At 36.5% G+C, this 27834-nt stretch overlaps 1 protein-coding gene and 1 pseudogene across 2 annotated transcripts in view; one reads left to right on the top strand and one right to left on the bottom strand.

The window, feature by feature from the left end:
- Positions 1 to 12401, bottom strand: part of LOC107676574 (SERTA domain-containing protein 2-like) — a 43937-nt gene extending 31536 nt beyond the window's left edge. For both annotated transcript variants that reach the window (XM_016471146.1, XM_016471144.1), the window contains exon 1: positions 12127 to 12401. The gene's annotated coding sequence lies outside the window, so the exon portion shown is untranslated. The remainder of the gene's footprint in view (positions 1 to 12126) is intronic.
- A 2780-nt stretch (positions 12402 to 15181) lies between these two features.
- Positions 15182 to 27238, top strand: LOC107676573 (neutral amino acid transporter A-like; annotated as a pseudogene).
- The last annotated feature ends 596 nt before the right edge of the window (positions 27239 to 27834 follow it).

Raw genomic sequence — 27834 nt, 5'->3', positions numbered from 1 at the left:
CGAAGCCATCTGAACTAATTTGCTTCAGCAGTCACTTTTTCTTTGTACTAATTGCACTCACTTACACAGTGATTACCTCACCTTCATAAGGGCACTAATGCCTCTTTCGGTTAATATCAGCCTCCTTTTCCCTCTCTTTTTCCCTCTCCTGGTTCACACACACACACACACACACACACACATTAGGCTGCTGTATCTGTGTATATGCCTCAGGGCTTCTCCGGCAGAGTGAAAGAGAAAAGCTTTGGCCATCACAGCTGTTCCCAATGCTTTAGCCCCCATTGCTCAGCAACAGAGAACAAAACAAAAGCACATCCCTCCCCTTCAGCCCTTTCCATCTCCTCCCATCCTCTCCAGCAGCACCACTACCACATTATGAACCGTTCGCTCTGCCCCTGCTCACACACACACACACACACACACCCCGTCTGTCCTCATACCCTCACCCCTCCCTACATCATCACACACAAACACCAAGTCCTTTGTCCGCATTCACTTGGCAAAATATATATTCTGCACTAAGAGCAATTAGGAGTCTAGCCAGAACAGTAGTAGGAACAGTAGACAACTCATGATCTGCTGAAACAAACCAATAACTAAACAAATCAAACTAAATCTCCATACCAGCTTATCATTTTTGTTGTTGTTGTTGTTGTTGTTGAGATTCACTTGTTGAGGAACTAAGGTAAACACATTGTAACAAGTCTAATCTGTCAACATAAATTTGGGAAAGACAGTCTGAATAGTTGAGGCTAAAAGAATATAAACTTTTACACAGACTATGTCCCGACAATGGCTGCAAAAAATCACATATATTCAGCAAGTGCATAGGCCCAGGCTAAATGTAAACACTGAGAGCAGTGAGACAAGACATTATTTTAACTGGCATGGTAAATATAACATTGGGTCGAAACATTGAAAGCATTTTAAATGCTTCTTGCCCAGTCTAAGGCAGACATATTGCTAGTCACACAAGATACAGTAAGAGTTAGGTGAGACACAAATATACAAAGGGTCAAAACTCTGACAATATTAGTATAATAAATGTAAAAAATTTCATATCGACTGATAAACGATAAAGAACCAATATATTGTGTACCCATAGTAGGATGTTTGATATTGACAAAAAAAATAAAAAATCCCAATATTGAAAATCTAATGATTGTAAAAATAAATAAATAAACAGATAATATACTTGAAATATAAAAAACACCAGTAGGTGGCACCAAGTCACAGTCATAATGAGACATTGAGTCATTCATTCAAATGATTTGTTGATATAGCTGATTCATTCAGGAAAGAAGAAAATGGTTCGGAGAGATGCATCCGAAATCACATACTGTCACAATAGGTACTACGATTGAATTTCAACTTCCTTTCAACTTACTTTGTAACCGTTAAAAATGTTGTTCTTATAGTATGAATATGGGTAATATGAACGAAATTCAGACATACTACATCCGCCATGTTGTTACTGTCATATGACCTACCAGCGTAAATTGTGTTTCTTCACTGTCATTCACAAATCCTCTCCCATGGCCTCATGGGATAATAAACTGTCCCTCAAATGTACACTTCGGAATCCCAACAGAACTATTATGTCATCCAGGTACTTTACTGTTTTTTGAATACTATGAATTCGGACATACTACACTTTCAGAATACTGTTTTTCACTTACTATACAGTAGGGAAGTATTCGATTTTGGACGTATCAGCTGTCTTTATGAATGGTTAATTGAATCGCTGACTCTTTGATTCATTCAGTAAGGAAACTTGTATGTATGTTGCTGGGAAACGCACAATGGTTCTGCTGTGGATTTGTTTAGAACTATTTTCATTGGCGAAATAGAGCGAAAACAGAATAATGACACTATTGTGTCTAAAATATAAGTTAATTAATTGTTATTATTGTTTATTGAACTGTTGTCAATAGTACTGTCAAACGATTAATTGCGATTAATTGCATCCAAAATAAAAGTTTTTGTTTAATTAATATAGGCCTATGTGTGTATTGTGTATATTTATTATGTATATATAATATACATAATGTTTATATATAAGATAACAGTATTTATTTATAATATAAATTATATATGAATATAAATATATATACACATGTAAATATTTATTTAAATATATACATGCATGTTTGTGTGTGTGTGTGTATATATATATATATATATATACACACATCATAAATATACACAGTACACACACATATATTTTGTAAACAAACACTTTTATTTTGGATGCGATTAATCGTGATTAATCATTTGACAGCACTAGTTGTCAATCAATATCACATTTGCAATCAAGCTGATAAAAAGCAGCACTCTCGCCTGTGTGATATTGTTTAGCTATGATATACATATAAAAACAACTCATAGTGGGTAATTTTTGCCCCCATATCTTGAATTCTGGGTGTATTTTTGTTTGGTTTTTACAAAGCGATGGACATACATGATAATGATTAGCTCACACATCATTAAAACAACAATTACGATATTATCGTAGACAACACATATCGCACAACCCTAATCCACAGTGAAAATGATATACAATTTTTGGTTTATTTCCAGGTTTAAATTAGTCTTTGAATCCTACATTTTCAATGTAATCTCTGACTTTTGAACCCACTACAGGTTTGTAAAAAGACAAAGATTGAGTGTGGTGGTGCCCTGTCTGTGTATGGAACAGTAAGTAAACTTTATTATACTGGACAGCATGAAGAGGATTAAACAGAAATACAATATGTGTCTCCTAACAGACCTTTAAGGTACTCACAGTACTCACTTTCCCAACAGCCAGCTGACAATAGGGAGGAGCAGTGCCTGTCAAACATCAGGTCACAACACTGACAACCCACCCAATCTCCACGAGCAGGAGGGCGTGAATCTCATATGGCACACAGTGCCCACAGCCTTTTCTCACACTCAGTCATGATTTTGACCCTGACACGCTAGGTGAATGAGTCGGATTAGATATCAAGCATCTGTTTGATGAAACGGTGAAGGCGTCTGAATGGCTTGCGTCTCTCTGAGACAGCTGCTGTGCTATATTAGAGCTACTGTAGATGCTCCAATAGTTCACACCTCAACAGTGAACACAAGATAATAATACAAATATAAAAATACGTTTCTCTCATAACCTTCATCGTTATCAGTAGTCTTCAACCATTTTCAGGCCATGGGACTCTAAGTTGATATGCTACATACTGTAAGAGTGGTGCATGGTATATGAAAAATGCCACATCAATGTATTTATATACTTTGCTATGATGCTTACATTGCAAAGGCATATAGAGTACGTAAACATCACATTTTACATTTACTAAAGACATACGTTTTTGTGTTGGTGTGACATTTTGTGTTGGTTTTGTGACAGTGAAACATTTTGCTGAACTTTAATTGTAACTTTTAATGAATAAAAAAAAAAATTGAATTGAATTTTAATTAAAATTCACTTTTGTCTTGTATTATTTTTTTCTACAAAACGATCATTTAATTTAATTTAATTTAATTTAATTTAATTTAATTAAATTTTTACAATACTCATTGATCCAAAGCAGTTTTACAGACAACAGAAAAATAGAGACTAAATACTTGGAAGACTACCTGTTGAAGACCCTTAGACTCTGTTTTTAAATGAAAAAAGTATCAGTGCTGTTAAAAAAACTATCAATATACTTTATCAATTTAAGAAACTAGGTTGTCAGGCCATCAAGAAGAAGACCACTGCTTACAAGAGTGAACTTGCTTCAACACGTCAGCTTCATTGTTTCTATGTTAACTACGAGGCCTTTTTGTACAAGGTAGTTATTTTACAGCTTCTGGTGGCAGGAGAAGAGAAGTTGGCTCAATGCGGTGTGATAATAGACAGTTTTATAATAAGAGTCGAGTCGACTTTGCTCCACTCCACAGACATAATGAGGAGGCTGGACGAGAGGGCCAGGCATGTGAGAATGCGCCCTTTATTCCTGCAGCTCAGAGCCTCACTGAAGCCTCTGTTGTGCGGGCCTGGCATACATTTATGACACAGGGCAGCAAACCAGCATCGGTTCTGTGTCTTTGACTACAACATGGGGCTCAGATGTTAGCACATAGTGCACACTGTTCAACGAGCCCACAGCAGTTAATCAGCTGATAATTACCCCGCTGGGGTAAACACAATCACGACCACAGGCACCAGAGCTTGTAGAATGACAAGACGTTTATTATTTAAGCACTCTGATAAGGTACCAAGTAATGACACCTTGTGAAAACATGGTATAAATTGCAACTAAGGCTGCACATAAAGACATATCTGGAGTCGGTGGCAGAAAATAATAAGTTGAGGTTTGTAACTTCTTGTGTGAGAGGTTGGGGTTTGATCTTGCATACTGTACTCAGTGTCCTGCTGCCTGTCTGATAAGATCCCCGAGACAGACACACCCCCGGATTCTCCTCATCTATTATTCAATAATACCAACAATTCACAGCACAATCAGACTAGAGAAGAGACCATTTGAAAAGCAACAACAACACCATGTCTCTGACATACAAAGAGTTCAGGCAGGATACAGGACTTTAATGTCTTCTGTGCATAATGAAATGAACCAATGATAATAGATCAATAAACATTATTGTGGAATGGTTTCCAATTAGTAATCTCTGGCATGCAAAATCTTGAATTAAATTTATCCTTGATGATACTGTCCCCTTAATATGTAGTATATGTATTTAATATGTATTTAAATTAAAACTCTGTCATCATTTATTCACATTTACGGAGAAGAATGTATTGGCTGTTCTTTTAATTGCAATAAGTGCAGGAACTTTCAAGCATTTTTCAAAAAAAAAAAAGCACCATAAAAGACATTACATTCTATATATCATTCAAAGGTTTGGGGTCACTAAGATTTTTTAATGTTTCTGAAAGTTATACTCACCAAGGCTGCATTTATTTGATTGAACATACAGTACAGTAATAATGGTGATATTGTGAAATCCAATTTAATTCAATAGAATATACATGTTAAAAATATACCATTTATAAATAACTGTTCTCTATAGTCATATGTTCTCTATAGTCATATATTTTAAAATGTAATTTATTCCTGTGATGGCAGCACTGAATTTTCAGCATCATTACTCCAGTCTTCAGTGTCACATGATCCTTCAGAAATCATTCTAATATGCTGATTTGCTGATCGAGAAACCTTTTTAATTATTATCAATGCTAAAAATAGTTTAATATTTTGTGGAAACTGTGATACAATTTTTTTCAGGATTGAACAGAAAACTGAAATCTTTTGTAACTGTAATGTGGGGTTTGGTGTTTGGGTTTTGTTTCATGTTCATGTTTTCCATGTCTTTTTATTTTGTAATTGTTTCATGCTGTCAGTGTCATGCTTCCCTTGCCCTCATGTATCTCTGCCTTGTGTATGTGTCATGTTCTGATTGGTAGTCCTAGTCATGTGTCTTGTTTCCCATTGGTTTGTTCTTGTCATGTGACCTGTATTGTTTGCTATAAGTAGCCATCATGTTGCCATTGTCTCTGGTCGTGTATTGATGTTGTAACCCGCTGTCGGTGAGTCTAGTCTGTTCATGCCTCGTCAAGTCAAGTCTGTGTATCTTGTTTGGATTGTTTGGATGGTTGGATCACACTGTAAATAAAACTGCACTTGGGTTCTCACTACGCTCGCCTTCAGTGGACTGACTCGTTACAGAAACATTATAAATGTTTTTACTGTGACTTTTAATGCATCCTTGCTGAATAAAAATATAACTTTCTTAAAACTTACTGACCCCAAACTTATTAAACTCATTATTCACTGGCACATTCATTGCATTTCTTGAAAGAGATAGCAGGAATTGATTGTTTATGAATAATTCAGTTAATCCAGCCCACAGAAACCATGAATATTAATTTTTTTTTTCACAAATCACAATGAGGTCCTCAGTGAGGACTCACCCAAAACGATGTGACTTTAGAAGATTTAGAATATGGCACAAAAGTCATATGGACTCATTTAATGGACCACTTTAACTCATCCTTTTTTTCCCAAAAGTAACAGCCACCATTCATTGTAATTGTTTTAGTGTTCAAAGAAGAAATAAAGAATGACATGAGAGTAAGTAAATGAAGACAGAATGTTCATTTCAGGGTGAACTGTCCCTTTAAGACATGTTCACTGCAGGTTAGAGAGATCTTGTATGTCCAGCAGAAGATGTGTGCTTCAGTGCTTAGTCATCAGAATTCCCCCATTTTCTACAATACACACAGGAGCATATCAAAGCAAACCACAGGGAGAAAACATATTACACCACAATATTATTCAATGATCAAATATTACTGATTAAAGCTATATTTATTTTTCCTTAACAGAAAAAAAAAATAAAAATAGAACAATTTCAGTTCCCCTAACCCCTATCTCTGTCCAAATTAAAGAGGTGCCTACACACAATGTATTAATGTATTGAGAAATGTTTATTTATTTGCCATTTTACACTCCCAATATTCAAACATCTCATGACAACCAAGAATATTTTATACAAGAAGAGAGGGAAAATTCTTCTCATGCACAACTTATGTATGCTGCACAAATGTTTCTCATGCTAGAGGGGGGAAGAAAGGCTGCATTGAAAAAATGCCAAATAAACAGACAGAGAAACAGAGCAAGAGAGACTAGGATTCTTTATCAGTCTGTGTTCTTATGTGGGAACCACTAAATACGGTTGCTAACTGAACCACAGTATATTCGACTGAATAACGTTAAGCAGATTACTTGTGTGAACCACTGCACTGAACTTTATACTTTAAGAATTTTATGCTTTAAAACACTATAAAAGAAATAAAAAAATTCAACATTCTGAACCACAATGACAAAAGAAAAAAAAAGTAATTTATTGTAATAACACCAACTGTGGTAACATATGGTTAGATTCATATTCAATAATCTTGTCTTGGATATGAGGAAGTTTGTTGTATTTTTATTACAACTACGGCATTTGTTTTCAGAGTTTAGATAATAAGGATCCATTAATTATCACAAATGCCACAGTTAAACAACTGAACAACTATGGTAAATTCATAAGGGGAAGTACAAAAAAATGCTCACATCTTCAGTCTGAATAATTTAACTAGCCCAGTATAGATAAGGTGGAAGTACAAAATTTGGCATCAAATTCAAAAGGTCTCGGATCAATAAAAATATAAAAAAGTAATTATGTTAAATATTAATCAACTGCAACTACTTCCAAAAACCATTCTGACAAGAAAATTCATTTGCAACATATCTATTGAAAGTCTGTAAAATAAAAATAAATAAATAAATAAATAACCACAGAAATATTGTCAGGCTGGATGAATATACAGCTTTGTGTCACATTAAATGCACAGGGGCAGAACAGTCGAATTTGAGCATATATTGGAGAGCAAGTGAAACTTCATGCATTGTCATGGTGTGTGCAGAAGCTTAGCATGTTTTGTTGAGCCATGGAGAATCCCCTCTGAGCTATGCTTTTCCGAGGCCACTCTCTGGCTCGTTCTCTCAAGCCTCCTCCTCCTTTAAAGGTGGGTGTATGAAATATTAATGCTGCAGTACAACTGGCTGTGGGAGAGAGGACTCTCTCTCTCTCTCTCTCTGTGTGTGTGTCAGAGAGACAGCCGGCTAACTCTGGCATTGCTGCTGTTCCAGAGACACCCGATCTCTACAAAGCTCCCCGACCTGCTGGGGAACAACTATGGTAAATTCATAAGGGGAAGTACAAAAAAATGCTCACATCTTCAGTCTGAATAATTTAACTAGCCCAGTATAGATAAGGTGGAAGTACAAAATTTGGCATCAAATTCAAAAGGTCTCGGATCAATAAAAATATAAAAAAGTAATTATGTTAAATATTAATCAACTGCAACTACTTCCAAAAACCATTCTGACAAGAAAATTCATTTGCAACATATCTATTGAAAGTCTGTAAAATAAAAATAAATAAATAAATAAATAACCACAGAAATATTGTCAGGCTGGATGAATATACAGCTTTGTGTCACATTAAATGCACAGGGGCAGAACAGTCGAATTTGAGCATATATTGGAGAGCAAGTGAAACTTCATGCATTGTCATGGTGTGTGCAGAAGCTTAGCATGTTTTGTTGAGCCATGGAGAATCCCCTCTGAGCTATGCTTTTCCGAGGCCACTCTCTGGCTCGTTCTCTCAAGCCTCCTCCTCCTTTAAAGGTGGGTGTATGAAATATTAATGCTGCAGTACAACTGGCTGTGGGAGAGAGGACTCTCTCTCTCTCTCTCTCTGTGTGTGTGTCAGAGAGACAGCCGGCTAACTCTGGCATTGCTGCTGTTCCAGAGACACCCGATCTCTACAAAGCTCCCCGACCTGCTGCGGCCTTCACTGCCACTGCAGATCATTTGAGAGTAAATACTGAAGAACACTGACTCAATATCATCACTTTATTATAATGGTATTAGAATTAAAAGCATTAGTTCTCAAGTGCTACTTGTATGTGGCACTATATGCATTTTCTTTCAAATGTCTACAAGCATAAATAAGTATAAATGACTGGATCCTTCTTGACTTTAACAAAGAAAATTGCTGAAATAAACTTATGATAGAATACCAGTATTATACAGCCACTTCTATCAGCAGTCTTACTTTGAGGATGAGAGAATCAACCACATTTCTCAACCCAGGCTAATTTTCTTCCAAATGAATGATTGTTTCTTGCACATTTTGCAACACTTTCAAAGTGAATTGTCCAGTAAGTGGTGCTAAAAGTACATTTAGTTTTATCTGAAACACATGAACATGAATCTGGCGTAATGTTTTATTATGTTGGTTGTTGTATGCGTCACGCCAGTTTGGAAATGAAATATCCAGTGAATGGTGCTAAAATGTTAATTCCCTATCGCATTTGAAAATAACATACCACCTATACTAAACCATACCCTAAACCTAAGCAATAGTGTTAACAAAAGCAAACATGAGCTAAAAACACATTTGTTGAAGCAACCATGCCATTTTTGCTTTGTTCTATGAGCTTCTTTATGATGTTTAGCTCTCAGGTCCGTACCAAGTTTACTACATCAGAAAAGCCATACATATGAAGCTGATTATTTGATGCAAATCTCAAAATATATTCGTTTACATGAAGTGTTTCATTAAGCGTTTTGAGGCCATAACTTGGTATTGTACAAGGAACTGTGAGAAAATAAGTCTTTATTAATATGCCCCTGTAATCATCATTTGAGTGAAAAGGAATAAAAGTTGTTGGTGTTTTACTGCCACTAGTGTTACAAACTGCAGTGAATTGTATGTATAGATACATTTAAACAAAAATTTAGGTAGAAGCACATTTTGAGCATAGGTTGACATTTCTGGGGGAATGACAATGAATTTGGGAAAGGTATAAAATAACATTTATCTAGATTTTTCTTGTGCTATGAAACTTGTTTTTGGAATCTCACAAACAAAATGACTATTTCTAATTTGCTTTTTTCCTTTATTTTTTCTTTAGCCAATCGGAAACATCTTGAAAATCAACACAAAATACACATGAAAAATACCTGGACCAACTGCAGGATAACAAACTAATCGAGAAATGACATGTATGGTCCTGATCAAACTGTGGTGACACTGACAGCTTATAACATTTCATAGCAGTACAAGAAGATGCAGGCCACAGGTTATAAAGATCTTAAAGGGAATTTTGACACATCTCTCTAGAGGTTTAGCATTCAAAATCCCTAGGTCATCAGCATGCTCGACGCTTCAGAGTTCAATACAGTGAATGTGCTTCCTGCACATTATAATGAAAAGCAGGTCACTGCCCCAGGCACTGGCAGTTCATTTACTCAGAATTCAATGCAAATACATTTGAGCAATTCACTAACACTGGACTCATAATTTATAGCACATTAAAACATTATAGACTGGCAGAAAATGTAACTATGACCATGTTATGGATTTAAGACTTCCACGAGAAGTCTATTAAAGACACAGGCTGGGTCCAAGCACATGTTAAAGGAATACAAAACAGACTATGGAATTACAGTCAGAAAGACTTGCTCCTAACTGGTGAATGTCATATCCATGCAGGACACTGTCATTATCCATGCAGGCTACACACTGCAGCTAAATACAGTTGTAACTTATTTTCTGAGTGCTTAATCCCACTCTGTAAACACAGAGTTTGGTTATTTATGGGAGTGACAACTGTATTCAACAACCAAAATCACTTTTGCATCCTTTTAAAGTTTAAAAACTATCCATTGCCATTGTATAGAAAAGAGCGACTAACAAAATGTCTTGTTTTGTCATATCTCTTTAGAAACACATACTGGGTAAAAACTACATTTTAAATTTTAACAACCTACATATTACTAGAATATAACAGGCTGGCTGGAGAGTGTATTAATTGGTCATCACTGTCACTGACTTCTAATGAGGTGACGATTCTCAACTCTGAGCTCTCTGTCCCAATAGAGCACTGTGCACAGCACACACCCTAATCTGGATTATCAACTAAAGTAGATGTGTCTCTAATCCGTCATTGCCAAACTTTTGCCTTAACCACTTGATTTCGGACAGGCGGGAAACACAAACCAGTGGGGCTTCCTTATCGGTATGTCCCATTGGACCCATGCTGATGTCTACATGTTCCCTTCCAAGCTTCATCTACTTAGATTTCTATTATCTAACTAGAAAATTAAATGTTTGAAATAAGTACAAGGCAGTTATTTCAGTCTACTGCAGTTCAAGGTTCATGCATGTAAACACATTATTTTTTGGCAGTGTAATCATTTTTTTTCAAGGAGGTAGACTTTTTAAAGTTGGTGTGCAATTAAGTTATTTTCTAAATGCATATTAAATATAATTGTGAATGATTCATTCATGTATATGTTATATTTCAATCAAAATAGCATAAATCTATCTTCTGGTGAAACAGCAGACTTCTCCAATCATTAAGTCCACTTAAACCCTGCCCACATCTCACGGTCCAATCAACAATCAATTTAAACAATTATTATCAAACAATTATATTCATTTAGTAACATAACTATATCTTAGTGTAGGCTATATCTTTAGAGATTTATAATTCATTATCTTCTTGTCGATCCACCAGTTCACATTTACAACTGGGTGTTTTTTGCTAAAAATAAGGGTCGTTTTTTGCTTTGGTCTAAACAAAGTGCAGAAGGGCTTATTGAAAAATGCAAATTCATTTTCTGCCAGCAGGTGGCACTTTTTGCCAGGAATATGCAGGGTTGACAGGTATGATCAAGTCCCACCCTACAATTTTTTTTTTTTTTCATTTCGATTTTCCGTTTCACTCGGATCTATGTCACAATATGGAAGAAAAGTTATTTTAAAATCACTGCTTCCATTTCATTCCAACTTTAAAAGACTTTTCAAACTATTTTCTGCTCATAATCGATTGAGGTGCATGGTCATGTGAATTCACTGCACTGACCAACAGAAGCCGGATTGGTCTAAAGTTTAAACTTTTGCTGAAATTTCGTTTTTGAGGTAACTGATAAGTTGTTTATAAACCCTGCTGAAACATATTTCTATATTGAGATATTTTTCAGAAGAAGAAAAAAAAAACTCTGAAAGCCACTGATAAACAAATTGAAAACAATGAAAACTCTTCAGCCGTTTAGTGATACTAATCTAGTATGGCTACTGTACAAAATCATCAAGTAGGCTACTGTAGGCTACGCGACACGAGAGATCACTGCAGCAGTACGTCAAGTCTCGACGGCCTCAGTTAGCCTATATAATAACACCAAAGCAATAAATAAGTAAATACATAGTCCTACATGTATTGCTTACTCGGGTCGATTACAGTAAATTATCAACACGCAGCAATCATAAGTAGGCTATGTCATGTGACTCTCCTCGTTTAAAACATTAACTATTTTGCATCCAGAAGACGCCAGTGCTGGGCTTCTACTGGCAGATTGTGTTTACAGATATGCCAAGTTTGTAGACGTACATACTGTAGGTATGCAAACAGGTTACTGCTGGAGTCAATGCACGCCAGAACGCTTGCAGGATCTACCCACATCAAGACTGACCTGTCAAAACACAGGACTTTATGATGATAATTCAGTAGGAAAGTCCACTCACCCTTCTGTAGACGGACTTGCACGATCCGGTTAAATCACTGAGTGCTCAGCGGATTTATTTTCTAATGCGTTTACATTGTATGAGTGCATGCCTTGCTAGTCGACATGAATTCACATGGGACGTTTTGAGCACCCCGTGCCTCATCAGCCTGAGAAATGTAAACAGTTGCAAATATGAGAGTCACACTTCAAAGTGTCCGCAAAAGTAGTAGGCAGGTTGCCCTCGGTGACTCTCCTCGTAGTCGCAGTTGCAAGACATTAGATTTGAATGACAGGTCGTTCTGTGGGTCGAGGCGGAATCCCAGTTCATACGCCCCGCCCCCTCTGGTAGAATCAGCCAACCAAAATGCAGAACAGGCTGCTGTTCGACATGTTATTTTTAAAGAACCTAACAGACTAGTAACGTGGTATTTATAGCACGATGAAAAAGTGACGGGGCAAAATGTGAGCTCAAAAATCAGTCTAAAACCATTTCAAACTGACAAATTATACATATTTAAAAAATATAATCCTTATATATTTTGTAATGGGTCGCGGCAATACTTACTTGAAGCATCAATGGTAAATTTCAGATTGCCAGATTTGAGTTCTTCAAGTGGCGGAACCGAGAAAAGGCAGCCTGCTGTGGTAAAATGCCGCACTGACAGCTTGGCTCAATCTTTTCTGTTACAAATTCAATCTCTAATGCATAACAGGAAATGGAGTGTTCAAAAAAGCCTGCCACTGCGGAAAATAGGCATTAACTAAAAAGAAAAAAGCAGGGAAAGTGGGGAAGATGTGTTTTCTCTCACGTGCTTGTTCCTCGGTGATTTCACCAGCAAAGGAAAATACTGAGTGTTTACACCAATGTTTGACTAAATGGGACAAAAGGCCAAGAAAGTCTACCTACAGTACAGTGTGTGTGTGTGTGTGTGTGTGTGTGTGTGTGTGTGACACAGCTGATGGTGCGTGGTCTGATTGAATAAGAGCAAACAATCATTAATCTTGGAGTCTGACATTTGATTTCAGGTGTTCAGGGTAAACCCTGCTGTCCTGACAGACTGGTCATTATCTGCTAACCATAACCTCCTTATTAGATTGTAGGTCTCTTAAAAATAACAATATTTATGACAATATAAATTGTACAATGTAAGTGTAATGTTGTCATAATTCTAATTGAGAAAAGTAACTTCATAAATCACCATAACAAAGCACAAAAATCACCATTAATTATCAACATTACCTTTACAAGAATAAAAGGCTGAAGAAGAACAAAAATAACGCTTTTTTTTTTTTTTTTTGCAGTGCATTGACATAATATTACAAGAATTTGTGCTTATATGTCGAATAATAAGCAATGATCAGTAGTGCTTGAGGTTTACAATACACACAGTATTTTTCTCAAACAGAGAAAGGACTTTACAAGGAATGCCATCTGGTGGTTGGAGAATATTATTACAGTCTTAAGCAGTTAAATTCTGTTTCTCTCTCCGTTTTTATAAGTTGCCTCTCTGTTCACTTGTGGTTTTTAATACATTAGACAACAAAAAAGCACAGTAGACTATAGGTGTTGCTTATAATGTACAGATTACTGAGTAAACATAAATGAGTAAACATAAAGTATATGTTTAGAAGCAGGTTTATTTTAACATCCCTAAATGACATATATGTATGTAAGCCATATTTTGGGATGGAAGTCAAATTCAAACCAAGTGTTCTACAAAATAAACCAGCAAATGCATTTAAGGTCAATCTGGCACCGAAATCAGATTTGTAACTAGGAGGGGGTCTTATGGAGAGAGCTTATCTTTCTTAGGCATGACAACAGCTGCAGGGTGTGGTTTTACATAAGGTCAGACATTTGTTTACCCTCTATCTCATAGTGTTACTTTTACAATACTTTTAACAGTACCATACCTTTAACACAAACTCCTTCTTAAGATTATTTTCAGTGTACTAGAAGACTTTTTGGAACTATCTGGGGCCTAAAATCTTCACAGTCTTGTTTTGTCCAAGCCACAGTGGGGTTCAGTGTATTATAGTAATGACTGGAGAGCACACTCAGCTTCCTGCTTCTGGTTTGGCAGCTGTGAAATGTTATTTTTGGAACAGAATAGTTGAGGTTCAGGGGAAAGCAACAGACAGCTAAAAAGAACTGAGAGTTTCACATTTTATTTATCTTGGGGAAAAGTGTAGGTGGGATTCTAAAATTATGAGTTATATCATTTGAATATTGTATTAAAATACAGAATGCAGAAATTGAAGAAAATGGCAACCCTCACAGAATATGCTGCAAATGCTGAAAAACTGTGCAAATAAAGAAATATAAAATTGCTCCAAATATGACAAACAACAATAACATAGCAATAACAACAGGGTCATTCAATGAAAAGATGCCTTTTGTGTCTTTCATGAATATATGTGTAAATAATGTGACTTTAACAATGAAAAGCTTATGTTATGTCTTATTTTAATAATATATTATTAAAAATAACGATAAATAGATATATAAATATAAATACAAACAATAGAATATAAATGTATTTTAACAGAACATAAATATTTATGAACTTTTCCACGACATTCTAATTTATTGAGATGCACCTGTATATAGTCATTGTTCTTAAAACATGAACAGAAATACATTTTGTTATTTTATAAATGTATGTTGTTTTGACCTGTTCCCCGTCTCGTGTTTCTAAATGTAGGCTACCTATATTAACAAATATAAAAAAAAAATTACAACATGGGAATAAATGGTATTTTGTCTTTATTCTCTCTGTATACAGTAGATAGATAGATAGATAGATAGATAGATAGATAGATAGATAGATAGATAGATAGATAGATAGATTTTAATTTAACTTGAGATGGCACAATGAAATTTATTAACACAAAAGGCACACATATTAAATCACCCAATAATAATAATAATGATAATAATAATATGCACGGATATCAGAAACCCTTTGCCTTGTTGCATCATTTCATAGTGGTCCAGGAGTGCGCATGCCCTGGATCTTCATCTTTAAAAGACCCCTCGTCATTGGTAGATGCAGCATGTCTATAAGTGCCGGCTGGTTTTTACAAGCGCTCTCCAGTCCGCTCCATTCCAAGCGCACGTACGCTGCTGATGAGAAAAGCCTGGTAGCCTACTCTTTTAAACGTGTGGAAAGACTGAGCGTGTAGAAAAATCATGGAGGAAAAGAAGAGCGAAATCAATGGACACGCCGGGTACAAAAACCCGTTACCAGCAGTCTCAACAAAATCAGAAAAGAACAGCTTTAAAGACCGGTTCATGGTCTTCTTCAAAAGAAATCTCCTAGTGATCTTGACGGTGTCCGGGGTTCTGGTGGGCGTCGGGCTCGGGATGATGGTCCGGAACATCCACCTATCCCGAGCTCAGATGACCCGGAGAGATGCTGCTGAGGATGCTCAAGATGATCATCCTTCCTTTAGTGGTTTGCAGTTTGATTTCTGGCGCTGCGAGTATGGACACGCGGTCGCTGGGAAAGCTCGGAGGAATCGCCGTGTCTTACTTTCTGGTGACCACTCTGATCGCTTCATCCATCGGGGTTGCGCTCGCCTTCATCATCAAACCCGGCGTGGGAGCCGGAGCGCTGAACACCAACAACTTGGGGCTGGAAGGCGTGAGCTCCAACAAAGAGACAGCGGATTCGTTTTTAGATCTTGCAAGGTATCATTTGGTTATGGAAATGAATGCTAATAATAATAATAATATTATCTAGCAATAATTGTTAATTAATAACTAAAGCCTATCATTCAACGTGAGAAATAAAGCAGTACACTATAAAGCATCACTTAATCCGCGCCTGCAAGCATGATTAATGCAGAAGACATGCAGATGAAGTGACAGTTCATACTTTACATCTTCTTTTTTATTTTAGGCATTTAAATCACATATTGATGCATTTAATTATTGCCAGAGACAAGGAAATAAGAGCTGGAAAAACAGATGGAAAAATGCTCATATTTCTGGCAAGAGAACGTTTTATTCCACATATAGCGCGAGTTCTGCAAAAGTGGGGCAGATAAGCTTTTGAACTTACTTAGAGTCTGTTTTAACATGTCAAGATATAGTGTGACATTTATAAAACTGTTCTGATGGATTTTAATCATTAATTATCAAACTATTATTAGTTATCCTGCATACATCGAGTCATACAATAGTTAGAAGTCAGTATTTCATAACAGCCCAATTGTTGCTGTTCTATCGGACAGAAATATGACTATGTATGGCTGCCTCTGAGTTACTTTTCTGATGGTGGCTGGTTTTACCTTTTTTTTTTTGACAGCTTGATAACTTTTAAAGATTTTTTTTTTTTGTAAATTCCAGCAAACATGTTTACTATCCATTTAAAATCACTATCCTGCTTTTTCACTAACCTGAAATTAAAAAAAAAAAAAAAAAAAAAAAAAATGTGTTGTTCAATCAATGTGGGACAAAGGTGCCTATATCTTGAAACTTAAAACCTCTGAAACCTGTTAGTAAAAAGTCTTGAAAGATTTTCTTGTTTTTTGCTATGCAATTATGTAATAAACTTGAAGAACAACTGTATAATAGGCTTGCATGAACCTGGAGAAAATACATTTCTCTTTGCGTCATAATTCACAGGGTTACTAGTTTAATCCTCTTTTTAATGCAGGTCATATGACAAACAAGGACTGAACTCAGTTTAGTTTAAAATAATCTGTTCTGTAGCCTGAGTGAATGATTTAGATTTGCAAATACAGATATTGATCTGTACGGATCAGTGCAAAGCTTCCTTTACAGGTCCGTCGTGCTGCAAACTGGTGGGAATTTAGCAAAGGAACATCAGTGGTGTCCATCTGTGATGATAAGAGCTAATTTTTACACATGTCTGCATCACTGGTTTATCTTTCTTGCTTGTTTTTCCTTTTCAGAAACCTGTTTCCATCCAACCTGGTGGCTGCAGCTTTCCGCTCAGTAAGTGAATGTTTTTCTTCCAGCTGTCACTAAAACACACACAGTCACACAAACAGATATGTTCAGAATGAATATTTGTAGATCATTTCCTCCATGTTAACAGCTCCTTCATCTCTAATTGAGAGAGTCACAAAATGGAGTAACCATTTTTGTCCCTGCTCAATAAATACCTCCCATCCTCTCTCACCACTAAGCAACCAGGCAGTTACCATAGCAAGCTGATTCCATTCCTTGGTGCCTGGCAACCTGGCTTGGTTCACTGGGTTGTACCACACGGGCAACTGCTCAACAGTGAGCACGCTCTGCTCAAAGAGAGGTCAGGAGGTTCGGTGGCCGAGGTGTGAGATAACTTCTCTGTGCCTAGACCGGATCATGTGGATGACCCCATTGACACAAACCAAATGGGCAACCAGTTATCAATTAGTAAAAGAAAAAAAAAAAAGAAGAAGATGTTTTTGTAAAGGCCAGAGTAGATTTAGAAAGAGAAACAGGGTCATTAGGTGCAGATGGGGTGTTTCTTTATCCAGTGGGAGAATGTTTCTTTATCCAGTCGGATTTCCATCGACATTTACCTGGATGGAGGCCAGAAAGGCTTTAAAAGAGAACATATATTAGCAGGATTAATACAGAAATGCCTGGCAATTATTTAAATAGCCAGTTACAGACTGGTCCAAACTAATTATTGTAGATCTATTCCAGGTTGTATTAATTATCTCTAACTGAAATATGTTTATGGATTTTAATTTTGCTATCACATGCAAGTCAACATCAGATTATGCAAACATTGTATATTAATCTCAGTTAAAGACCCATTATAGATACTGCATGTGAACCTTTAGAGCCAGTTCACACAAATACTATTTTGCATTCCACTGCACTGATTTTTAATGTGTGAATGAGTTTTTCTATGTAAACATGACATCTGTCTTGCAGTTTTTTACTATGCCAAAAATAAGATATTTTTTCAACATTTATTTCTATTTCTTACCTCACCTACCCAATTTCTACTTTTGAGGTAGTAAGGATACTACCTCAAAAACTAAACTGAGTGCTCCAGCTCATATAATTGGAGTTTTTGAGAAACAGGGGTTCTGAATGATAGGGTTTGTGGGGGATCGCTGTCATTGTCTCTGTGTATACCAGTCTCAAAGTCCTCGTCAGCTAAACTTTAAATGCTGCTTTTGTGAGTATTTTGGCACTAGACTTGCACAGAAACAAGCTCAGAGCAGAGAAATGATCAAATGCATCACAGTTCATGAAGCTGCACACTGGAATGAATTTAAATCGGTCAAAATAGCTCTGTGATAAGCACTGCATGTAGCTCATGATGTTGTCCTTCTCTGACTCTTACTTTTGTCACAGTATGTCACTGATTATAAGACAATTCTTGTTGGAAATGGAACAAACAGAACCCTCAACTACCAGAAGGTACACAGTCTCTTTTTCTTTCTAATAATATTTTATTATTATTATATTCTGATTTTATATATTATTATTAATAATTATTATTATTAGCATTAGGTTCTTCCTTTTCCTATGTTAAGAATGCACCGTCAAGTACACAATTGTCAACACACACATCATGTCACTTGTTGAAAGTGAATTTTGTGCTTTAAAAAAAAATAAAACTCAAGTCGGATCGGGGCCTCTTGACTGGTTTTGTGTCCGACCACCGTAGTGTAGGCTCTTTGGCAGCCTTGAATGAGCTTGCTGTTTGTTTGCACAGGGCTAGGGTTGATGCAGCCGCTTTTGCTGCTCCTGTCCCACTGAGCACTCAAGCAGCTGGAGATGGCAAACCTTTCCCAGAGGGCTTTTCAATGTGCCTCCCATGTGTCTGCATTCTAGTCTCAACAATATGCTTGTAGAATGACTCAGGATGTGCAGATTTTAAATTATTTTTATTTCTAATGAATATTTGTTTTTCTGTCATTATATTAGTACAATCAGTTAAATCCAGTCCCACAAGCATGCAGGTCTCCACAGAGATGCAGGTCTCCACATTGCAAAGTTTATGTCCTGCCACTTGCATATTTGTTAATTAGGAATTGTTGATCCATTTAACACAGTTGTTTTAATCTATTCCATCAATGTTTCCTTTCGAATTCAGTGCTAAATATGCAAAAATTAAAAAGTTCACAGATCACATCTGAACTACACTATGTATAATTGGGTCTTCATTACATCCTGGCTCAGCTGAAATATCTCATATCTGCTGGTGCATGGGCAAATATTGTGGGCAATCCCTCAGAATGCTTGAGGTCCATAATTGCTTAAGTAGAGCTTACAGAACAACCAGTACTGTGTGCCAAGTGATGAGCCATGCCTGGATGTGCAATAAAGCCCAGAACAAGAGCGGGATTCAATTGAACGATAGCTCAGTCTCATCAGATCTTCATCACACCACTGCCTCCACCGCTGAGCGAAAGTCTGTCTGAGAGCCAAGCTTCATCACATTTCGTCTTTTGAAAGTCACTTGTTCATGCACAGTCATATCAAGTTCAGTGACAGGGAATATGAGTGGGAACAATAGTTAATATAGGTCAATTAGCAAAATCAGCATTTATCAGAGCACATTAATGTCACATTTTGTTGCTTGGTTTTGTTTGGTCATTTTGTTTGGTCAACTTCTAATTTAGTTTGCTATTGCATTGTTCACCTTTGACCCAACTGTGAATGGCAATATCATAACATTTGATTGTGCAATTATATAAGCCAAAGACAAATATGTTCTGGTGATTTTCAGGTTCCCTATGGAGCAGATGCAGATGGAATGAATATTCTGGGCCTTGTTCTCTTTGCTATGGTTTTTGGAGTTGCTTTGAGAAAGCTTGGGGCAGAAGGAGAGGAGCTCATTCGCTTTTTCAATGCCTTCAATGAAGCCACCATGGTACTGGTGTCCTGGATCATGTGGTAAGTAAAGACCTTTGATCAAATTGACATCTAATCCAATAATATAATATAATAGTCACAATCACCAGCTGAAGTGCCCTTGATAACCATCAGAGGGCACTCCATCCCATACCTCTGTCATAAAGCTGCACAGGGACACAAAGGTTGAGGAACCAAATGCAGAATTTATTAAAGGGGTATTCCACAATCAAAGTTCAAAAACAGGTTAAGGTCATAACACAGGCAATCAATCCAAACAATAGCAACAGGGCCCAAACACAGGCAAAGGGTAATCCAAAGACAGACAGGGAAACAAAACCAGGAACCAAGACACAGGAGAACCAGGAAACGAGGCATAGAAATGCAGTGTAGACACATACAAGACTTAACAATGAATGACAAAATGAACCAGGCTTATATAGGGTGAGCAGACAGGGTTAACCAGGCAGTTGCAAACAATGAGTGCGGATGTGTCCGGGCAAAGGATTATGGGAAATTAAAGGGTTAGTTCACCCAAAAACAAAGGCATTCTGTAGCGAATCGATGCGTTTTTGTAAGAAAAATATCCATATTCAAAATGTAATAATCACTTTAATGTAGCTTGCGTTTTTATTTCACTTCTTTTGGACTGAAGCAATGCAACACCCGCTGAGTGCCATGAAACAGCTTGAAAGATCAAAAACAATTTTTTATATAACTCCGACTGGATTCATCTGAAAGAAGAAAGTCATATACACCTAGGATGACTTGAGTGCGAGTAATTTATGGGCTAATTTGCATTTTTGGGTGAACTAACCCTTTAAGTCCAGACTGAGTGACAGAGGTATGGGATGGAGCGCCCTCTGGTTGTTATCAAGGGCACTCCAGCTGGTGAATGTGACAATCTAATCTAATCTATCCATCTGTCTATCTGTCTGTCTATAATATTTAACATTTATCATTTTATACATTATAAAACCTAAGTTGTACCATGCATATCATGTATGATACATTCTGTTGTTTTGTCCTTCAGGTATGTGCCTTTTGGCATCATGTTCTTGGTTGGCAGTAAAATTGTGGAGATGGAAGATGTGGTTCTGCTGGTCACTAGTTTGGGGAAGTACATTTTTGCCTCTATCCTGGGCCACATCATCCATGGTGGCATCGTCTTACCACTTATCTACTTTGGGTTCACTCGTGCAAACCCCTTCAGTTTCCTGTCTGGCCTCATCACACCTTTTACCACTGCCTTTGCTACCTGCTCCAGGTAATTTGTTATATTTCATATATTTATGTAGTCCTATAAGCAGGACAATTTGGCCTCCAGAATGTGACTAAAAAGCTTTGTTTCCTTTTTTCCCTGGAACTACTAGTCTTGCTAAATCTTTAGAAGTGTTGCTGAAATGCAAAAACCTTGATTTGTTGGCAAAGGGCCCATAATCAGATTGACAAAGTAGAGTCTTGAATGTCTTTTCCATATTTTGATGGTTTATTTGCAGTCTCAGCCCTTTTGGACCAATCCAAAGCAATGCTGTAATTGTTCAATAAAACTATAAAAATATAGCTGAAATAAAATAAAATATAAATATTAGATGAAAAACTTCAACTTAAAACCTTAAACGACAAATAGAAATGTTGTCTTGACATCCCGTGGTAACTAGGAATTACACAAGCTTTAGTCTGGATCCAGCCCTTACAAAGACCGAGATGATGCCAACCCCTCAGAGGACCTCAGATGATGCCAACCCTGAAACAACATAAACTACCAAATTTTGATCACAAGTTTGATTGCAACATATAATCATTGCTGTTAATAGTGTTCATCGCCTGTTTGATTACGTCATTAACTAAATTTTACCGCACATTTCTGCCATATGTACGTCAGTTTGACAAACCACTGACAAGCTACTACTAAATATATTGTAGAAACTTAATTTCCTGTAAAGCTGCTTTGCAGTGATTTGTATCAGGAAAAGCGCTATACAAATAAACTTGAATTGAATTGAATTTAATTAACTTAAACTAATAAGTTTAAGCTGAAGTACTAAAATTGCTAAAACCAAAATAAAAATATACTAAAACTTAAAAGAAATCTGAAAATAAATTAACAAAAGTACATAACAAAATTACTAAAACCTAAACTAAAATTAAAATGAAAATAACTGAAAATATAGAAATAACAGCTACATCAAAACATTGATAGGATATAAATAATACAAAAATATCACTGATTCAAAGTTATGTAATGAGCCTGATGTCATTAAAATGTAGTTATAATTTTTTTCCACCAGTAGAATTGCTATGACCATTTTTACATCTATTTTGCCATTACATACTCAAACCCTGTCTGTTTTTTGTGCATGTGCAGCTCAGCGACACTGCCCACCATGATGAAGTGTGTGGAGGAGAACAACGGTGTCGACAAACGAATCAGTCGATTCATTTTACCGATTGGAGCCACTGTTAACATGGATGGAGCAGCCATTTTCCAGTGCGTTGCGGCTGTGTTTATTGCCCAACTCAACAACGTTGAACTCAACGCAGGCCAGATCTTCACAATCCTGTGAGTGTACATCGCTATGAGGCCTTTTTTTCAGTCAGCAGGAGTATTGATAGATCCCCAGAACATTCTTGTATCTATTCTGGTTACATTCGATATGTGCTCTATATCTAAACAAGGCAGAGATGCTAAGCTTGATCTAAATTTACAAGCAACACACACTCACTCTCTGGAGCCTGTCCCAGTGTGGCAGGTTACGCTGTTGAGTGTGTAACAAGCGATGCAAACCTGAGGCTCTGATGGAGGTTTGGATGATGATAAATATGAGCTATCACCATTCTGGCTTTTAGAATCATGGCACTTATCTCCAGGGAATTTGTTTCTGTAATAAGTGAGCTGTTAATCACTTTGGATAAAGCATCTGCTAAATGATTGCTTATTTGCTTATTCAAAGGGTGACAGCCACCGCCTCCAGTGTGGGAGCAGCAGGTATTCCAGCTGTAGGGATCATCACCATCGCTATCATTCTGGAGGCCATTGGTCTGCCTACCCATGACCTGTCACTCATGTTGGCTGTGGACTGGATTGTGTAAGACAGCTTCTACCATTTATATTCAATATTAATAAATTGATATATGATATACTGATTAATTGCATATATCTCATATAATCTCATTTATCAATATTAGCGAGATGATGCCAACCCCTCAGAGGACCTCAGATGATGCCAACCCTGAAACAACATAAACTACCAAATTTTGATCACAAGTTTGATTGCAACATATAATCATTGCTGTTAATAGTGTTCATCGCCTGTTTGATTACGTCATTAACTAAATTTTACCGCACATTTCTGCCATATGTACGTCAGTTTGACAAACCACTGACAAGCTACTACTAAATATATTGTAGAAACTTAATTTCCTGTAAAGCTGCTTTGCAGTGATTTGTATCAGGAAAAGCGCTATACAAATAAACTTGAATTGAATTGAATTTAATTAACTTAAACTAATAAGTTTAAGCTGAAGTACTAAAATTGCTAAAACCAAAATAAAAATATACTAAAACTTAAAAGAAATCTGAAAATAAATTAACAAAAGTACATAACAAAATTACTAAAACCTAAACTAAAATTAAAATGAAAATAACTGAAAATATAGAAATAACAGCTACATCAAAACATTGATAGGATATAAATAATACAAAAATATCACTGATTCAAAGTTATGTAATGAGCCTGATGTCATTAAAATGTAGTTATAATTTTTTTCCACCAGTAGAATTGCTATGACCATTTTTACATCTATTTTGCCATTACATACTCAAACCCTGTCTGTTTTTTGTGCATGTGCAGCTCAGCGACACTGCCCACCATGATGAAGTGTGTGGAGGAGAACAACGGTGTCGACAAACGAATCAGTCGATTCATTTTACCGATTGGAGCCACTGTTAACATGGATGGAGCAGCCATTTTCCAGTGCGTTGCGGCTGTGTTTATTGCCCAACTCAACAACGTTGAACTCAACGCAGGCCAGATCTTCACAATCCTGTGAGTGTACATCGCTATGAGGCCTTTTTTTCAGTCAGCAGGAGTATTGATAGATCCCCAGAACATTCTTGTATCTATTCTGGTTACATTCGATATGTGCTCTATATCTAAACAAGGCAGAGATGCTAAGCTTGATCTAAATTTACAAGCAACACACACTCACTCTCTGGAGCCTGTCCCAGTGTGGCAGGTTACGCTGTTGAGTGTGTAACAAGCGATGCAAACCTGAGGCTCTGATGGAGGTTTGGATGATGATAAATATGAGCTATCACCATTCTGGCTTTTAGAATCATGGCACTTATCTCCAGGGAATTTGTTTCTGTAATAAGTGAGCTGTTAATCACTTTGGATAAAGCATCTGCTAAATGATTGCTTATTTGCTTATTCAAAGGGTGACAGCCACCGCCTCCAGTGTGGGAGCAGCAGGTATTCCAGCTGTAGGGATCATCACCATCGCTATCATTCTGGAGGCCATTGGTCTGCCTACCCATGACCTGTCACTCATGTTGGCTGTGGACTGGATTGTGTAAGACAGCTTCTTCTTCTTATTCAATATCAATAAATTATTAATATAGGCCTATGATATATTGATTAATTGTGTATCTCATATAATCTCATATCAATATTAGCTGAGTGTTATTGAGTCGCCATATCAGCGTCAAATTTACTGGACAGGAGATATATATTAATAATTCAATTTTTTAAATGTATTTTTAACTATTTAAATGTTGTTGTTGTTGTTTTTTTATTAATCACAATTAATAAATAAGGGTTTAGGTTTTAGGGTCTTGAAAAAAATTTTTTTCACAAAAATATTAAGCAGCACAATTGTTTTCAACACTGATAATGGAAATAAATGTTTCTTGAGCACCAAATCAGTATATTAAAATGATTTCGGTGGATCCTGTGACACTTAAGACTGAAGTAATGTCTGCTGAATATTCAACTTTGTCAGGAATAAATTATATTTTAAAATATATTAAATAGAAAACAAAAAAATAGCTATCGTAAACTGTAATAATATTTCAAAACATTACTGTTTTTACTTTTGATTAAATAAATGCAGCCTTGGTGAGTATAAGAGACTTCTATAAAAAAATGTTTAAAAATCTTACTGAACTAGGGTGACCATATTTTAGTTTTCCAAAAAGAGGACAGTTGGTTGGTGGTTAAAGTAGTGCCCAAAGTAGCGCAATGACCATATCCCAAATATCAAAACTCAAAATATGTCATTTCCATACCTAAAATACATATTTTACAGTCACTGTTATGCATATTGATCAACACAGCTAAAAAGCTTCCTAGTGGCCCTCCTTCACAAAACTTAACAGCACAGTTTTAGGTAGAATGCAAACCTTTAACCCACGGGGGAAAATCAACCCATGGCAACAGTTTAAAAGTAGCCCAATTCCATCGGAAAAAAAAAACGTGGACTTGACAACCCTGCATTCAACACCAGCTGCAGGAGTCCGATTTCACTGATCACGGGTTGAGAGGAGAGATGGCTGACAGACCATGCTGGAGGATTTGCTGCTCAACAGACCCTGAGCTCCTTGACAAATATCTGATCTTCCTTTACACAGAGCGATAATGGTCAGAAATTCAGTGGGATCGGGATTAAGAGAACAGTCCCTCGCAGGGATCTACAAAAACACACACAATGAATGGCGACTGTAGAAAGCAAAGGCCGAATCCCGGACAATTTGGGCCGATTTAGAAATCCCGGCCAGATGCATTTTTTAGGTCTGAAAAGAGGATATGTCCGGGAAAAAGAGGACGTATAGTCACCCTAACTGAACCCAAACTTTTGAGTAGTGGTGTATATATATGTAATAGTATAAAATGTAAAATAAACAAATATAAAATAAATATTTTTATATATATAAATAGAAAGAAACGTATATAATGCACACCCCCAACATATCATTCTGAGCTTTGCAGCCTATTTTTGTGTAAAGCTTCATAAGAACCTTTTAAAGCTTCTTATCAGAATCAAAAACATTAAAATTAGGCTTTATTCGTACAATATATACATACAGTTGTAAAAAAAATGTTAGCCCTTAAGTAATCTGTTGTGTTAACAAAGTGTGTCTGATGTGTGATCAGAGACCGCACCACCACCGTTGTGAATGTGGAGGGAGATGCACTTGGTGCTGGCATTCTTCACCACATCAATGAGCAAGAGATGAAGAAACAAAGACAACAGGAGCAGCATCAAGAGGAGCAAGAACTGGAGGAGGTGAAGGTGGAGGTTGTGGCTAATGTCAAAGCAGAAGAGGAGAACTCCCCTCTCGTCACATGCCAGAACCAAGGAGACAGTTCCTCACGTGAAACACTCGACGACGAGGACGGTGTGGAGTCTGTACTGTAAAGTGTTTACTGTGGTCTTTCATCTCTTTCTTCTTTAATCTTTCTCACTCTTTTAAAAACCACTATAGACATGATGTCTCCACCAGTGGGAAGTTTACGTCAAATATAAAGTTTATTAAAGTCTGTGAATGGAACATTAATGGTCAGTTTGCTGTTTGACATTTAGTTTGAAGTACTTGACAGAAGAACAGGTTCTGTTATGATAATCTTATCCAGTTGTGCCAAAATTATTTCTTAGTATCGGTTTTTGTGTTTGGGAACATTTCCCAGATTATGTGCAAAGTCTAAAAGGGAACATTTCCAGTCTGCAAGCAGATGTCTAGTGACGAGATGGATAGTAATGAAAATCATTCAGACTGACCTCTTACTCTGTTTGTTTGCTATATTTTAACTGACTGTATGAAACATTTACTATTTTGAAGATAGACCGGTAAGTATTTGCTGTAAATATTTGTCTCTAATGGCAAATCCTGTTGCATTGTGGTATAGTCCAAAGATTTATTGGGGACTATATCAAAACTGTGCAGGTGTGCTTGTGAAATACTCCTGTGAATTCTAGCAGATTCAGAGCTTGTGCTTTATGGTTTTAGTACTTTAAAATCTGGTGAACTTTCAAATTTTAAGTGAACGTCAAGCTCAAAGATTGAAACAAAACTCAGGGTCACAGGTGATACTGAACCTGATGATGAAAGACACACTGGAGGTCAAACATTCTCCATTCTCTTGTCTACATTACAAATACATGCTGTTGACCCAAGAACGTGCTATCTGGTGACACCTAGTGGTCAGTGGAAATATAAACACTGACTTTGTCTTGACTTTTTGTACATTTTATGCCCAACTTTTAAGTTTGGCCGTTAGTTAAGAAGTAAATGATTTTAAACGACAATTTGATAAGTATGAATTAGTTTAATTTATTCAAATTGTTTAGCCTTTTGTACCGCATTGAAAATAATTTTTCGTAATCTGTTGCTATGAAAATATTCAGATGTTAAAGGGTTTATATGAAATAAGCTGTTAATTAGCACTTGATTAGTGTGTTTAATATGCATTTTCTCCTTGTATTTTTCCACTCTCTTTTAACTGTATGTTATTATGTTACCGACGTGTCTGTGTCTCTGCTTACTATAAATCATAAACATTTGTGTCTCTGATTTACATGCAGTTTGACGTTTTCTATGCAATTGCATTGTTATGATAATCTAATCTAAGATCTACATTACATTGAATACATATTCCTACGTTTGGGGATAGTTATTTTTTGGTAACTAATAATAATATAACTGTTTTCCTGAGTGGACACAAAGTCATCCAGGGGCGCTTAGGGGCAAAGCAAGTCGCTTTTTTCCTCACTGGAGACTTTTGTACACTAAACGTGTAAATAATTATTTAAATCTTTATTCAACATATGTAATCTTTAATATAATTGCAAGGATTTATATGTTTATAATTTATCATTATTATATATGTTTAT

This window comes from Sinocyclocheilus anshuiensis, unplaced genomic scaffold (assembly GCF_001515605.1).
Source record: "Sinocyclocheilus anshuiensis isolate Anshui unplaced genomic scaffold, SAMN03320099.WGS_v1.1 scaffold204, whole genome shotgun sequence".
Taxonomy (NCBI): domain Eukaryota; kingdom Metazoa; phylum Chordata; class Actinopteri; order Cypriniformes; family Cyprinidae; genus Sinocyclocheilus; species Sinocyclocheilus anshuiensis.
This window is presented reverse-complemented; position numbering and strand designations above follow the sequence as displayed.